This window comes from Eschrichtius robustus, chromosome X, assembly GCF_028021215.1.
Source record: "Eschrichtius robustus isolate mEscRob2 chromosome X, mEscRob2.pri, whole genome shotgun sequence".
Classification (NCBI taxonomy): Eukaryota; Metazoa; Chordata; class Mammalia; order Artiodactyla; family Eschrichtiidae; genus Eschrichtius; species Eschrichtius robustus.
In genome coordinates this window covers 948,768-963,543 of record NC_090845.1, presented here as the reverse complement: position 1 = coordinate 963,543, position 14,776 = coordinate 948,768, and positions in this window count along the sequence as shown.

Sequence of the window (14,776 nt, the reverse complement as noted above, 5' to 3'; positions counted from 1 at the left end):
AGATGACCAGGTGAAACCTCACTTTCAGCCGTTGACTCCTTATTTAAAGAATTAAGTCATCGACTAAGTTTCAAAGGCTGACTTTTTCCATCTTTTTTAAAATTACTAGACCTTATTCTTTAGGTTTACAGAAAAATTGGGCAGCCATTCCAGAGAATTCACATATTACCCCTCTCCCCACTCCTCCAGTTTCCCCTGTTATGACCACCCTACACTGGGTGGTACGTCTGCTACAATGGATAAACCAAGATTGCTACATCATTATTAACTGAAGTGCACAGTTTCCATTAGGGATCACCTTTGGTGTTGTACATTCTATGCGTTCGGATAAACGTATAATGACACGTATCCATCATTACAGGATCATACAAAGTAGTCTCACTGCCCTAAAAACCCCCGAGCTCCACCTATGTATCCCTCTCTCCCTCCTCCCCTCAAACCCTTGACTCAATTGATTCTTCTTCTCCTTAGCCTGCGCCTCTGTTCTTTTGTATATGATCTTTTTATAATGAATACATTAATCGTAGTGAACTTAGGATAAAACCTCCCATATTTCTGTGCAGCCAGGGCAATAACATGCATTCGATTAAACTGGTCACAAACACCTAGGAGAGAAGTGTTGAATCCATAGGCATTCCAGATCACCGAAGATGGCAGCGTGGGCATCCTATCTGCTTCTGCAGGGGAACCAAATCCTGCATGAATACGGCCTCATGTTCTAGATCTGCAGCTCCAGATACTGGCCCCAAGACTGTTATCGGCAAACCATAGAGAAATAAAAAGAGACCCGTCCTTCAGCAAGTACAATGTCACTCGGCTTTATTACATCCCAAGGGCAATGCTCTATGCTGTTTGGGGTATGAAAAGGATTTTGTCTTGTGGGATGATGGTGGTTATACATGGGTGTGTGTTTTCCTACCCTCTGGTGGGGAAATAAGACCTCACAATCCCACCTGAGTTACTTACAACATTTTTTTTTTTTTTTAAGTTTACATCTAGGTGCCCGTGTGTGTCTTTTCCGGATGACAAGGGCCACAGCGGGAAAGGGGACTTATTTGTGGCAGAACCATGGCAACGGGATGGAAAATGCAACCAAAATGGGAAAGTCCCTGCAGGTTGGAGGTTGCAGAACACTTGCGAATGGTTTTTAATGCATGCAAAAAAAGGAAGAGGTTGAAACTATGATCTGAATAACGTTCATGCACCTCGGATTACAGAAAACATATGCGGCGGTGCAGGGAAGGAGTCTAGGGCCCCGCTGCAGCTCTCCCAAGACTTGTCGTTCATGCACCTCGGATTACAGAAAACATATGCGGCGGTGCAGGGAAGGAGTCTAGGGCCCCGCTGCAGCTCTCCCAAGACTTGTCGTTCATGCACCTCGGATTACAGAAAACATATGCGGCGGTGCAGGGAAGGATTCTAGGGCCCCGCTGCAGCTCTCCCAAGACTTGTCGTTCATGCACCTCGGATTACAGAAAACATATGCGGCGGTGCAGGGAAGGAGTCTAGGGCCCCGCTGCAGCTCTCCCAAGACTTGTCGTTCATGCACCTCGGATTACAGAAAACATATGCGGCGGTGCAGGGAAGGAGTCTAGGGCCCCGCTGCAGCTCTCCCAAGACTTGTCGTTCATGCACCTCGGATTACAGAAAACATATGCGGCGGTGCAGGGAAGGAGTCTAGGGCCCCGCTGCAGCTCTCCCAAGACTTGTCGTTCATGCACCTCGGATTACAGAAAACATATGCGGCGGTGCAGGGAAGGAGTCTAGGGCCCCGCTGCAGCTCTCCCAAGACTTGTCGTTCATGCACCTCGGATTACAGAAAACATATGCGGCGGTGCAGGGAAGGAGTCTAGGGCCCCGCTGCAGCTCTCCCAAGACTTGTCGTTCATGCACCTCGGATTACAGAAAACATATGCGGCGGTGCAGGGAAGGAGTCTAGGGCCCCGCTGCAGCTCTCCCAAGACTTGTCGTTCATGCACCTCGGATTACAGAAAACATATGCGGCGGTGCAGGGAAGGAGTCTAGGGCCCCGCTGCAGCTCTCCCAAGACTTGTCGTTCATGCACCTCGGATTACAGAAAACATATGCGGCGGTGCAGGGAAGGAGTCTAGGGCCCCGCTGCAGCTCTCCCAAGACTTGTCATAAATCACAGCCACACTGAGATAAGGTCAGTGGCCAGAAAGCCAGGTCCGGTGACACGCTGCCCCCCCCCGCCCCCCCCGCCCCCCGTAGTATCAACTGCTCTCGGTGGGCGATGGTCGCACGCGAGTCTGGCTCCCGGGCAAAGATAGCATGTGAACCTGCTCCCTCCCACCCCAGCAGGGGCGGCAGAAAACATGTGATACCACTTAGGTCGGCATGAAAGCAACCTGCTCTCATATCAGATGCTTTGTGCAAAGAATGTCAGGGCACCGGAGGTCACGGGCAGGCCGGCGTTTAAACAAGCTGGAGGTGGGGCATGCAGGAGGCCTCACCCCCAAGTCTCCATGGCCTGTTATTTTTCTAATAACAGGTCACGGCTGGAAAGGCATCTCGGAAGATGTAGAAACGTCCCTTGACACACACGGGAGATGGTCCAGGCTTCCAGCTTTCAAAAGGAAAAAGAAGAAGAAATCCTTGGGGGTCTGCCAGAGGCTTGGATATTTTGTACCCCTGAGCTGTTATCTTGATGGTTTGGGGTTCTTAGGACTGTTGTTCAGAAATGTCCCACTCCCCACCAGCCCCCAAGAAGGAGCCAGGCTGAGAAGCCGCGTGGAGGGGAGAAGTAATGGTGCCACTTTGGTGGGAGCTGGGTCACCTGCCTGGGGCCACCTCCTCTTGCCAACCTCGGGGTCCCGGCAGCCCAAAGACAGACAGAAGCAGACAGCAGGAAACTCGCAGCTTCTGGAGGATGTAGGCACGTCCGCTGTCACCCACACCAGATGCACTGTATTAAAGAAAATAATAACATACCAGCGAAAAACCTAATAAAGTTACGTTGGTCTCCCCTCCTGCAAACGAGTCTGATGTCATAGAAGCTCCTTCTTGTATCTATAGCCTTGTAATTCTCGCTTATCGGATGGTATCCCGTCTGTCTGACGGTGATGGTTTGCATAATGGACTGTTTGTGACAAATGTGGGGAAAGAAGAGCTGCCACAGAAAGGAAGACAGATGGGCCCATCCGTTACAGATACGGTGACACTCCTGCCCTGGCAGGGCTCCTGGGAATCGGCCACAGAGACAGGAAAATGGGTAGTCGGAATCAAACCTGAAAAAAAAAAAAACACCGAAACCCAACCACCTTATAGGGAACAAAATAAATTGTTTAGAAGCGAACAGAGCAATAGATATTGAGGGGGGAGCATATAAATCAAAATTCAAAAGAGATTAACCCCCCAAAAAGGGACTCTCCTTGCCGTACGTGGAGGAGGGGAAGGGATACAGGCAGGGGAGGGGGAGGGGTACAGAGGAACGAATGATGCACGAGGCAGCTTGCTCCAGGTGGCCTCTTCACCCCCAACTCCTCCGCTCCCCTGGGTCACCCAGCCGTCCACCCACTTGTTCATTTCACCACCATGCACTCAATGGCTGTTTCCGAATGCGCATCTGAATCCCGGCATGTAGCCAGCTGCCCTTCAAAGAAGGAAACACAGCACGTGGCTTCTTATCTCGGGAGGAGAAGCTTCACACCTGCAGGAGAGACTCAAGCCGGCGGAGGTGTCCGTCCACAAAGAGTGTGACTATGTTCTGGGTCTGACATCCTCGGGGTGAGGGCGCGCCCACAACACACACACACACTTGCCCTCTTGGAACCCGCACCCCGAGGGGCAGGCGTGGGAGGGATGATCAGGAACGTCCTAGGGAGATGGACAATCGCACAGTAAGTAGGAGAAATGACGGAAATGAAGACAAGGCAGGGGAAGCAGGCCTGACCTGGGGGGTCCTAGAGGGCTCCCTGGCAACGTGCCCCATGGCTCAGGTCATGGACACGGACGCACCCAGGAGCAAGGTTGTGGGTCCTGGTCAAGCATGAAGTGGGTTGTGAGTTTAGATGGCCCTGGGAAGATGGTGGGATATTTGGGGTTCTGAATGGATGTTTGCTCACTGGGTCATTCATTCATCCACTGACTCATTCATGCATTCATTTCCAAGCTGTACGGAGGGACTCCTGTGTGCCAGACATGTGGACCAGATGAGGTCCCCACCCCTGTAGCTCACAGTTGAGCAGGAGAGATGCCGAGGGAGCCCCATGGCCCCAGGAAGTGGAAAGCGCTGCCCCAGAGGTGGGCACAGTCCCTGGAGAAGGAGAGGAGTTGCCCACCCAGATGGACGATGGCCAAGGCTCAGCCCAGGTGAAGATGTGCACAGACCTATGAAGAACAAGAAGCCAGAGTCGGCCGAGGGGATATGCCAGGAGCCCTGGGGCAGGGACCACAGGGAGGGCCTTCTGAGGAGACTCAAATGTGCTGGTGTCACACCAGAGAGTTAGGAGATGGGAGATGCTGGAGAAGTTTAAGTGGAGGGTCCCATGACCACATCTGCATCATAAAAAATATTTCCTCGGGGTCTCCTTGAGCACAGATGGAAAGTGGGGGGCGGGGGGTGACAGGGCAGGACACACGGGGACAGAGGATGAGACAGGAGGACACAAGATGACTTCGTGAGGGGAAGGGAGAAACATGTCTTAGAAAACAACAATCATTCATTTTGAACATCAACAATAAAGACACCCGTGGTCCGTTCCGCTTTGATCAAAATATATTAAAAATGCTCCAAATAGGGAAGGGCACAGCATCTTCAAAGGAAACTCATAAATGGGCTAGCCTCTCAGCAGAGGACAGCTGTACCACCTGTTGCTTCCCATCAGTTATCCCAGAACGTTCAAGGCAAAGATTGCGGCAAAGGTGGTGTCGCCATCCGTGTGGGCTGCTATAGCCAAAAACCACAGATGCGGGGCTTAAACAACAGACGTTTATTTCTCCCAGTTCTAGAGGCTGGCAGTCTGAGATCCCGGCGAGGGCAGATTTAGTGTCTGGTGAGGACTCTTGTCCTGGTTCATGGACTGTCGTCTTCTTGCTGTATCTTCACACGGTAAAAGGGGTGCTGTCCGGGGTCTTTTATAAGGACACTAATCCCACCATGGGGGCTCCACCCTCATGACCTCATCACCTCCCAAAGCCCCCGCCTCCTAACACCATCCCATGGAAGGTTAGGTTTCAACATAGAGATTTGGGGGACACAAGCATTCAGCCCCTAGCAGGAAGTGAACGGGTTAGAAATTCCACACTGAGGAGAAAGTTGATGTCATCTTTGGCATGGGATGGGTTACAGCACGATTACCTGGTTGGTGGTGCCAAGCAACTGCCTTTCAAGTCAACACATGCATATGCTCAAACCCTTTGTGGATGGACACCTCCGCCGGCTTGACTCTCTCCTGCAGGTGTGAAGCGTCTCCTCCCGCGATAAGAAGCCACGTCCCGTGTTTCCTTCTTTGAAGGGCAGCTGGCTACATGCCGGGATTCAGATGCGCATTCGGAAACAGCCATTGAGTGCATGATGGTGAAATGAACAAGTGGGTGGACGGCTGGGTGATCCAGGGGAGTGGAGGAGTTGGGGGTGAAGAGGCCACCTGGAGCAAGCTGCTCCTGACCTCTCATGTACCCTGTCTCCCTGTCTCACCAAGACCCTGTCTCACCCAGACCCTGTCTCGTCAACCAAGACCCTGTCTCGCCAAGACCCTTGTCCAGCAACACCCTTTGTTCACCAAGACCCAGGATCACCAAGACCCTGTCTTGTCAACCAAGACCCTGCCTCACCAAGACCCTTGTCTACCAAGACCCTGTCTCACCAAGACCCTTGTCAACCAAGACCCTTGTCTACCAACACCCTTTGTCCATAAAGACCCAGGCTCACCAAGACCCCACCCACCCATACTGACCCACCAAGACCCTAACGGCTCTTCTGCAAGCCCAGTGATCCCAGAGGCCACCGTTCCCCTGTGTCTCGCCTCACAGAAAACTCAAAGCATCTCCCCTTCAACATGAGTCCTCTCAGAACCACAACTCCGGAAAGACCAACTTGAAATTTGCTGCAGGATCAATGAAATTTCAAGAACACAGTTCTCTTAAACGGACTAGGGTGGCAATTGGTGGACCAACGATAGCCATGGGTAAGGTTTGCTGGGCTCCATGGAGACGATGAGATAGAAGAACACTTCTGTAATTTTATCCATTGACCAAAAACACTCTGTACCATAATATCCTTATTCAGGGGTGCAAAATAAGATTTATCTAAGCATCTTCGAGTGTTAAATGTTTACAGAAAGAGTGGAGAGTGAAAGAATTTGGCAGGTGAGTGATGACCACCACTATTAAAAGAATACTTTCCTCTTGCAAGGATAAGTGAGGAAGGGTGTCAGATTTTTGTGTCAAGATGTGTCGGAAAATAATCTGTCTGTGTCTCAGGAGGAGACACGTTGAGGGCCCCCAGGTTTATGAGGTTGTTCCTGGCCCAGCTCAGCTGCGAGTCTATTCCTCAGCTCCTGGGAGAGGCTGGCTGCCCACGTTCTCCCACAGGGACAGAGCCTGGGGTGACTCTACATGTCCGAGGTCAGGGAAGCAGGTACATCCCATCACCCGTGCATAATTGATCATTTGTGCATCCATTGAAAAAATGTTTACTGAGCTCTCCTTTCTCCTTGCTAGAAAACTATACCTCCTTTAAAATTATGTCATAGAAGTAAATGCAAAATGTGTGAAGATGTCAATCACATTTTGTTGAGTAAGTTGAGTAAGATAGATTAGATAATAGATGGTAGAGATAGATACATAAATAATAGATAGATGAAAAAGACACCGTGATAGATGAATAGAGAAATAGATATAAATATAGATAGACAATAGTTAGATGAATAGATAGACAATGGATGGTATAGATAGATAGATTGATAATACATAGACGATAGACAATAGATTGATAGATAATCTATAGATTGATAGATTATAGATAGATAATCGATGAAAAGATGACATGATAGATGGATAGATACAGCTATAGACATAGAGATAGAAATAGGTAGATTGGTTGATTGATACATCTAGATAGATAATACAGAAAGAAATAGTAATAGATAGATGGATAAATACATAGTTTAGATAGATAGATGATAGGTAGGTAGGTAGATAGATGATAGATAGATAGATTGATAGATAGATAGATGATAGATAGAGATGATAGATAACAGAGAGAGAGACACACACACACCCACACACAGGAACTCCAAGGGTCTCACAAAATTCTCCCCTCCCTGGAAACCCAAGAGGTAGAATTAGAAACTGGATATTCTGTCTGCTCCAGGCCTTCTGGAATTCTTGTAAACCGAACCACAATTTAAGTGTCACAGGGAAATCTGCTCTTTAAGCAACCCCTGGAATTTGAGCGGGCAGCTGGGAAGCCACAGACCAGGAACGACACTGCCATTTTCCATACCATCCATACTCACGTCTCCTCAAGTGCAGCAGAAATCTACAGCCTAGAATCTCAGCAAAGGCTTTAACTGAAGGTCTCTGCTTTTGCACAGCAAGCCAGAGTTACACATTAGAGCAGGGAGACAACTCGGGGGACTTCTGGGCAGGGGCAGCGGAAGTTGTCGTTGGACTTGGAAAGAGAAGATATCTTCGTGCCAATATATAAAGATTTAAAAGTTGGCTAGAAAAAGCACTGACAGGATTTGGACATGTGTCCACCTTATGTTTGGTGACCTGCCCTGTGATGTTCCGTAAAATCTGATCTGAACACCCTCTCTCTCTCTCTCTCTCTCTCTCTCTCTCCTTCAATTCAAAACCACCTTTTGAAGGGAACATAATTTCGGTATAAATAAAACAACACACATCTGACCAACAGTTCCTACAGGAACAGGGACTGACATCTTCACACGCGAGAAGTCCACAGGTGGTGGCCTCAGCTGGATGTTGTGAAAGACCCAGGGCCTTCCACCTTGTCACCTCAAGGTTGCAAGGTGGCTGCAGCTCATCCAGACATCACAGCCACATGCAAAGGCAGGAAGTGTGTAGGTGCAGAGAGGCGAAGGGAATGGATACTTATGATTTGCTTTGACAGATGTAGCACATCACCTGCCCACCACGCCCACAAACATCTTGAAAAAATGTCCTGGTACTTCCTCGATTCTCTGCAAAGGCTTTAAGTGTAGGGCTAGTGAAACATGGTGGGTTGAACACATGGCTTATTACTTCTGCTTCTCCACATGCTACGGAGAGTAAGGCAAATGGCGGGTTGGGTTCTGCTCTCTCTTCTTCAGCCTTTCTCCCCAGCTTCAGGGTGGACACAGGGCTTGGGGAAGAAAAGAGAGTGGAGGGGCAAGTAGCCGCTTCCTTGGCTAGATGCTGCCGGAGGACAGGGCTGGCTTCACCCCCTCCCCATCCGGCCGATATTTAAGGCTGAGGCATGTTTTGTGGCATTTTCAGAAGCTCTTTGGGTCTTCCAGGCCAGACCCCTCTGAATCGTAGAACCATCCCCAACTTCCCCTCGTCTTTAAAACAGAACGTGGCGGAGAACCCATCCCCCGGGGAACCCCATGACTTTTTGTGCCCGAAAAATAAGAATTTTAAAAGCTGACATGTTTGTTTCTTTAATACAGGGTGTAACTTAATTAATTGACTCTAACATTCAGCATATAAAATAGATTGGCAGTCCTTGAAAATACGCCAATTGATTTTTTTTCCTTTTTACACAACGCGGTGCATAATTTATCCCTATTATTAATTTATGGAGCGCCTCTCTTTGGAGAAGCTCATAATACCTCTCCAACTTTGTGTCTTGTCTTATTAAACATTCATAATCGCCCTCGGAGGAAGGGAAGAGGCAAATATTATTATATTATCAAACAGTTTCTCCATAAAAATCCATAATTGGAATAAAAAGCAATTTCAAGGAGCAAAGGAATGCCCCTGAAAGGTAACACCAAGATCATTTAATGATATGCTTTTCTGATATTCAGCACAACTGAGCTGCAAAAATTAATCTTGTCCAAGCTGTGGATCAAGCTGCTAACTGCTGAGTGGTCACAGGGGCACAGCTCCCCGCGGGGGCTGGGGATGAAGAGGAGACCACTTCCTGCTGCATCACGCCTGATTTTCAGAGGTCAGAGGGCACAAGGGAGAGAGATTTCCCTCTGCCTTCCTCTTATAAGGAGCTGGTGGCTGCATTTAGGGGTTACCCGGATAAAACAGGAGACTCTCTCCATCACTTAATCACATCTGCAAAGGCCCCTTTCCCATGTAAAGTAACATGTCCCAGGCTCTAGGGATCAGGACATGGACGTCTCTGGGGACAAAGGCCGGCTCCAGGACTAGCCAGGGTGGCTACTGATGGAACACCTGTGACACGTGAGACTCACCTGGCGACAACGGAAAGCCCTGGAAATGGTCCGAGCAGGGGACAGGGTTCGTCTGGGTGGACCGTCCACTTTGCTTTGTCTCCCCATCAGTGGGGATACGGACTTGAGGGAGGGGAAGCTGAGCAGGGCGCCCACTACTAAGTCGACCCGTGAGCGTCGGGCGGCCTGTGGGCAGCCGTGTCTGTGGAGAGAGACAGATGCATCTGAGTGACATTCAGGTGACAATCAGCAGGTGGGCGAGGGGGCGGGATGAGTCAGGAAGGACATCCAGGTGCCCCCTGCACTGGGGGGCGGCAGTGCCGTCCCTGTGGTGGGAAACCAACCAGGGCCAGCAGTAAGGTGGCCTTGGGGCCATGCTGGCCCTGGTGGAGGTGGACGCACCTGTCAGGACGCAACCGTTAGGACTGAGTTTCACCCCACCCATTGCCTCTCTTCCTGCCTCACGGGACATGTGCACCATCACGGCACCCTCCCCCCATGTTTCTGCATGTCCCTCACCGCCCTCCATAACCAAGAATTCCTTGGTGTCAGTCCCACCTTGGTCCCCAAACCCTAGCATCCATGTGACTCTGGGTCAGACTTGGGACCCCTTCCTAGAAGCTCCTCCTTCCTAGAAACACCTCCTTCTGGAGACTCCACTTTGCCAGGAGGGTCCCAGCCTGGAGATGCTCTAGGAAAACGTGAAAGAGTCTAGAGGGATGGCATGGGGGTGGGATTCCCACTGGTGAATTTCTGAGCGTCCCGGCCTACACCCAAGGGTACAGGACCACCAGCCTCAGACCAGTCCGTGCGAATATCGTAAAGCCGATGCCCAGCTGGCCTCCAAGAAAGCCTGGAACTCGGCACCGAAATGCCAGAACGACCACCTGGGTCTAGCATGGGCCCACCCAATCCACGTCTCCTGAACCACACGCCCGAGGAAGACAGTCCGGACCTGGCTGTAGCCCCAGGGGACCCACCTGCACCCGCCAGCCTCTCTCTCCGTCTGCCTTTAACATCCTCCTCATCCTTCTCCCAGGGTCCCCGCCATCCCAGTGACTTTCGTGGGCGGCCGTGCAGAAAGCTGCCTGCGCATCTCGGAGCAGCTGTTCACAGGCGGTGATCACCGCTGTCACCACGGCCGCGCGTCTCCCGAGGGCCCCCAAGCGCGAGCACACGACATCCCCCTGCGGCGACGGTGCGGCGAGAGGAGAGGGGAGCCGCCCCCAACTCAGACAGACCCACAGGTGTGCCCCGCGTGAGGACAGGGACGCACCGCTGCGTCTGCGTCTGACGGTCACCCGGACACCCAGTCGCAGTGTGCGGGGCTGCCCAGCAGCGTCCTGGCGGGAGAAGGAAGGACGCAGAGCCCGTGCTCACCACGCAGCGCTGCCCAGGCGTAAACAGGGAGGAGAGAGGCAGTGTAGACGCGGCGCGCGTGCACGCGGAAAGCAGCCGCCCACGGCAGGGGACGGTCCCAACACGCTCTGCCGTGGGTGCGTGTGTCCGTGTGTGCGTTGTGTGTGTGGAGGAGTAGTGTGCACGCAGCGCGAGGTGTGTGTCTGTGTCTCTGTGTGTATAACGTGTGTGTAGTGTGTAGTATGTGTGCCTGTGTGTCTATGTTGTGTTTCTGTGTGTGTGTCCGTGTGTCTATCTGTATCTGTTGTGCCTGTGTGCTGTGTGTGCATCTGTGCGTGTTGTCTGTGTGTATATAATGTGTGTCTGTGTGTTTGTGCCCACACATCTACCCCAGATAAGACCCCAGTACCTGCCCCAGTCCCCTAGGTGCGTCCCTGCGTGGACCTATCAACTGTCTCATGCACAGGGCAGCCGTCACTTTGGGGACCAACACACGTGACCCCTTCCCATGCGACCCTGTAGCACAGACAAGGTCAAGGCCAGGGCCAAGACCGGGAACCAGCGTTTCGCCGTGACGCAGGCCCCACTCCCACCCTCCTTGCTGGCACCTCCTGGGCTCTCCCGTTCCTTTTCCCAGAACTCGTCTCCTTTCTTTTCCCAGCGTCAACGTTCGAATGTGATAACAGCTGCTCCGTAGGGTGTCCCTGAAAGGGCGCGTCTGCCTCCCCCTCGGGACTCCCGGGTGGGGCTGCCGCGTCGCCGCGCCCACCCTGATGGGATGGAGGGGGCCCGGCGTTCACGCGGCCTTCCTCGCCTTGCTCTGCTTTTGGGCTGCCTTATCACATTAGACCCACCGACCCTCTTATGTCGCTGCTCTGGGAGGGATGCAATCCCACTTTATGAAGTTATAATGGACTGAGCCAAGGGCTCCGATACGATCCAGTAGGCGCTTTAGAACTAATCCGTGTCCAGACTCAATAGAGGACTTCGTCCGCCTCACAAAGACCCCCGTTTCGGCGGGGCCGGAGCACGTGTCCGGCGAGGCTGCCGCAGAGACCTGAATGCTGGGCCCCATCCATCCTGCTGGCGCTCGCCCGGCTCACCAGCTCCGCTCCCGGGACGCTCCCGGGACGCTCCCGGGACGTGGGATTTGCAGCTGATTTCAATTCCATCCTGCCCCTTTGGTCAGATGGCTCCGGGCACACGGCAGAGAAATCAAGCACAATGCCAGCCTGCAGAAGGACGGCGTCTCCGAGCTTCTCTGCGTCGCCTTGCTCTGCCCAGCCAGGCCCTCGCTCCGGAAGGCTTCTGGGACCGGATTTGCACCCGGGGATCGCTATTCTTGCCGGGATTAAGAGGATTAAACACCATTAAACGACCGTCCTCCGACGCGGGGACGCACGCTTGCTCTCCTCCGAGCCTCCTTCCGCGGGGGGCCGGGCCCTGCGAGGGACCAAGGGCCAACAAAGGGATCCGTTAGCATGACAAAGAGCCGCTGATGTTTCCCCCAGAACAAAGGGCATCAAATTGGCCCGGGGCATTGTGGAAAACTCCATCGCTGGCCTCCCGTTCTTTTTTTTTTTTTTTTTAATTTTCCCATTCGGAGCTCAAGGTGTCATATTAATTATTTAAATCTTGGGGAGATTTCAGCAGCGTCCTCCGAGGCCCTGTTCCGTGCCAGAAGGCCTCGGATCCCGCGTTAGCTTTTCTTAATTAGAGCTGAACCGAGAACTTTGATCTCCATGAATAGAATAGCCAAAGAGGAAAACTTCCCGTGCGATTTATCCCGGACCTAGCTTCTGCCCGCGCTGTTTTTCCACTCTACCAGACTTTGATTTTCCTTGTTGCGGGGAACGTGAGACACCCCGAGTACGGGAGGAATTTAAACAGCTTCAAAGGCCCGGCCGCGATGATAGTTAAATGCCGGGCGCGGTGGCCACGGAGTTGCGTTTGAGCCGGGTGCCAGCCGGCTTTATATTTATTTATTTTCCGAGGCGGGGCGGGGCGGGGCAGGGCCGGGTTTGCGGGCGCCCACGCGGCTACTGATGTCAGATATCACAGGTTTCAGCGCCGGGATTGATCTCCGCTCATTAAGCAGCTTGTTTCCCCGAACGGCGGGCGCTGATGAAACAGGAGGCCCGAGTTCCTCTGCCAGATGTTCCTGGCGTGTTCCGGCTCAGCCAGCTTACGTCCACGAAGGTCACCTCCGAGGGCTTGCCTTGTTAAAAAAAAAAATCTCAGCTCATTTACATTTTCCTGGCTGAAAAAGCACAGAACGACATGGAGGAAAAAATCAAAAAGTTAACCAAGGCTCGAGGAAGATGAAATCCATCAAACTTTCGTGACACTCGGGTCTGAGAACGCACCTTTCTTCCTGTCAGTCTCTGGGACGCGGAAATCAAAGGGACACACGGATCCAAACTCGTATGCCTGGCCCCGAGAGCTCCAGCAAACCCCGGCGTCCACAGTTTTCAGCACTGGCTTTGCCTCCCCGTGCACACAGTCTTGATTAGTGACCCAACGCCTCGCCTGACAGCAAGCCCCGCCGTCCACAGAAGGCCCCCTTTTGAATGGCTCGGTCCTGTGTCATCTCTGGCTCAGATACGGTTTACCAACTTGCAGAGAAGGGCAGATGGAAATTTCCTGAAATCAGAGCCACTGAAAAATTGCCAAGGATCATAGAGATACTGAGAGATCTGGGTTTGGGGGTCTAAATAGTACCAAAACTGTCAGAGGCTTTTTTTTTTTTTTTTGTAAAGTATGCATATTTCAGAGTGGATTTGCTGTCTGTGAAATAATTGGGGTTTACAGCTGTTAAGATAATTAGATTCTCTCCCTGTCAGACACTTACTCCTGCTCCCCTGCCTGGATTTCCCAGAGGGCCAGATCATGACTTATTTATCCCTGCATCCCCATGGCCTCCCCCCCAATGCCTGGGGTGCAGGGACCCTTGACACCTGCATTGGGATACCTTCTGAGACTCACCTTAAGATTCTGAGGCTACACTCTTAACCAGGCTGCAGCTGTGATGGCTGAGAATTGCTTAGCGGTGGCCGTTATTCTCGCAAAGATGTTCTCCAGTTCCAAGGCAAGATGTCGGGTAAAACACCTGACGTCCACCCACCAGCAGCCCACACAGGTGGAATCTAAGCCTGACATCCACATGTCCAGGTGGTCAGGCATTCTAAACTCTCTTTAGAAAATAAGGCAACGCCCCTGAAATGGTTGTCAGTTAGGAGAGAGCCTCCGAAAAGCAAAGGGATAAATGCTGTAGTTGTTATTATTCAAAAGGAAGGGCAGACATCGGAGGTGCACCAAGCACCACGCAGGTGGCACCTGGCACCTCCCTCACTGCCCCTTCCCTGTGCCTGGGGGGGACACTTTTGCTACGGCAATCAGAGAAGAAAAAGAAATGAGAGGAATACAAATTGGAAAAGAAGAAGTAAAACAGTCACTCTTTGCAGATGACGTGATACTATACAAAGAAAATCCTAAAGTTGCCACCAGAAATCTACTAGAACTAATCAATGAATTTGGTAAGGTTGCAGGATACAAAATTAATAAACAGAAATCTCTGGCATTCCTATACACTAACAATGAAAAATCAGAAAGAGAAATTAAGGAAACAATCCCATTTACCATCACAACAAAAAGAATAAAATACCCAGGAATAAACCTACCTAAGGAGGTGAAAGAGTTGTACTCAGAAAACTATAAGACACTGATGAAAGAAATCAAAGATGACACAAACAGATGGAGAGATATAGCATGTTCCTGGATTGGAAGAATCAATACTGTGAAAATGACTAAACTACCCAAAGCAATCTACAGATTCAATGCAATCCCTATTAAACTACCAATGGCATGCTTCACAGAATTAGAACAAAAAATATTACAGTTCGTGTGGAAACACAAAAGACCCTGAATAGCCAAAGCAATCTTGAGAAAGAAAAATGGAGCTAGTGGAATCATGCTCCCTGACTTCAGACTGTACTACAAAGCTACAGTAATCAAGACAGTATGGTACTGACACAAAAACAGAA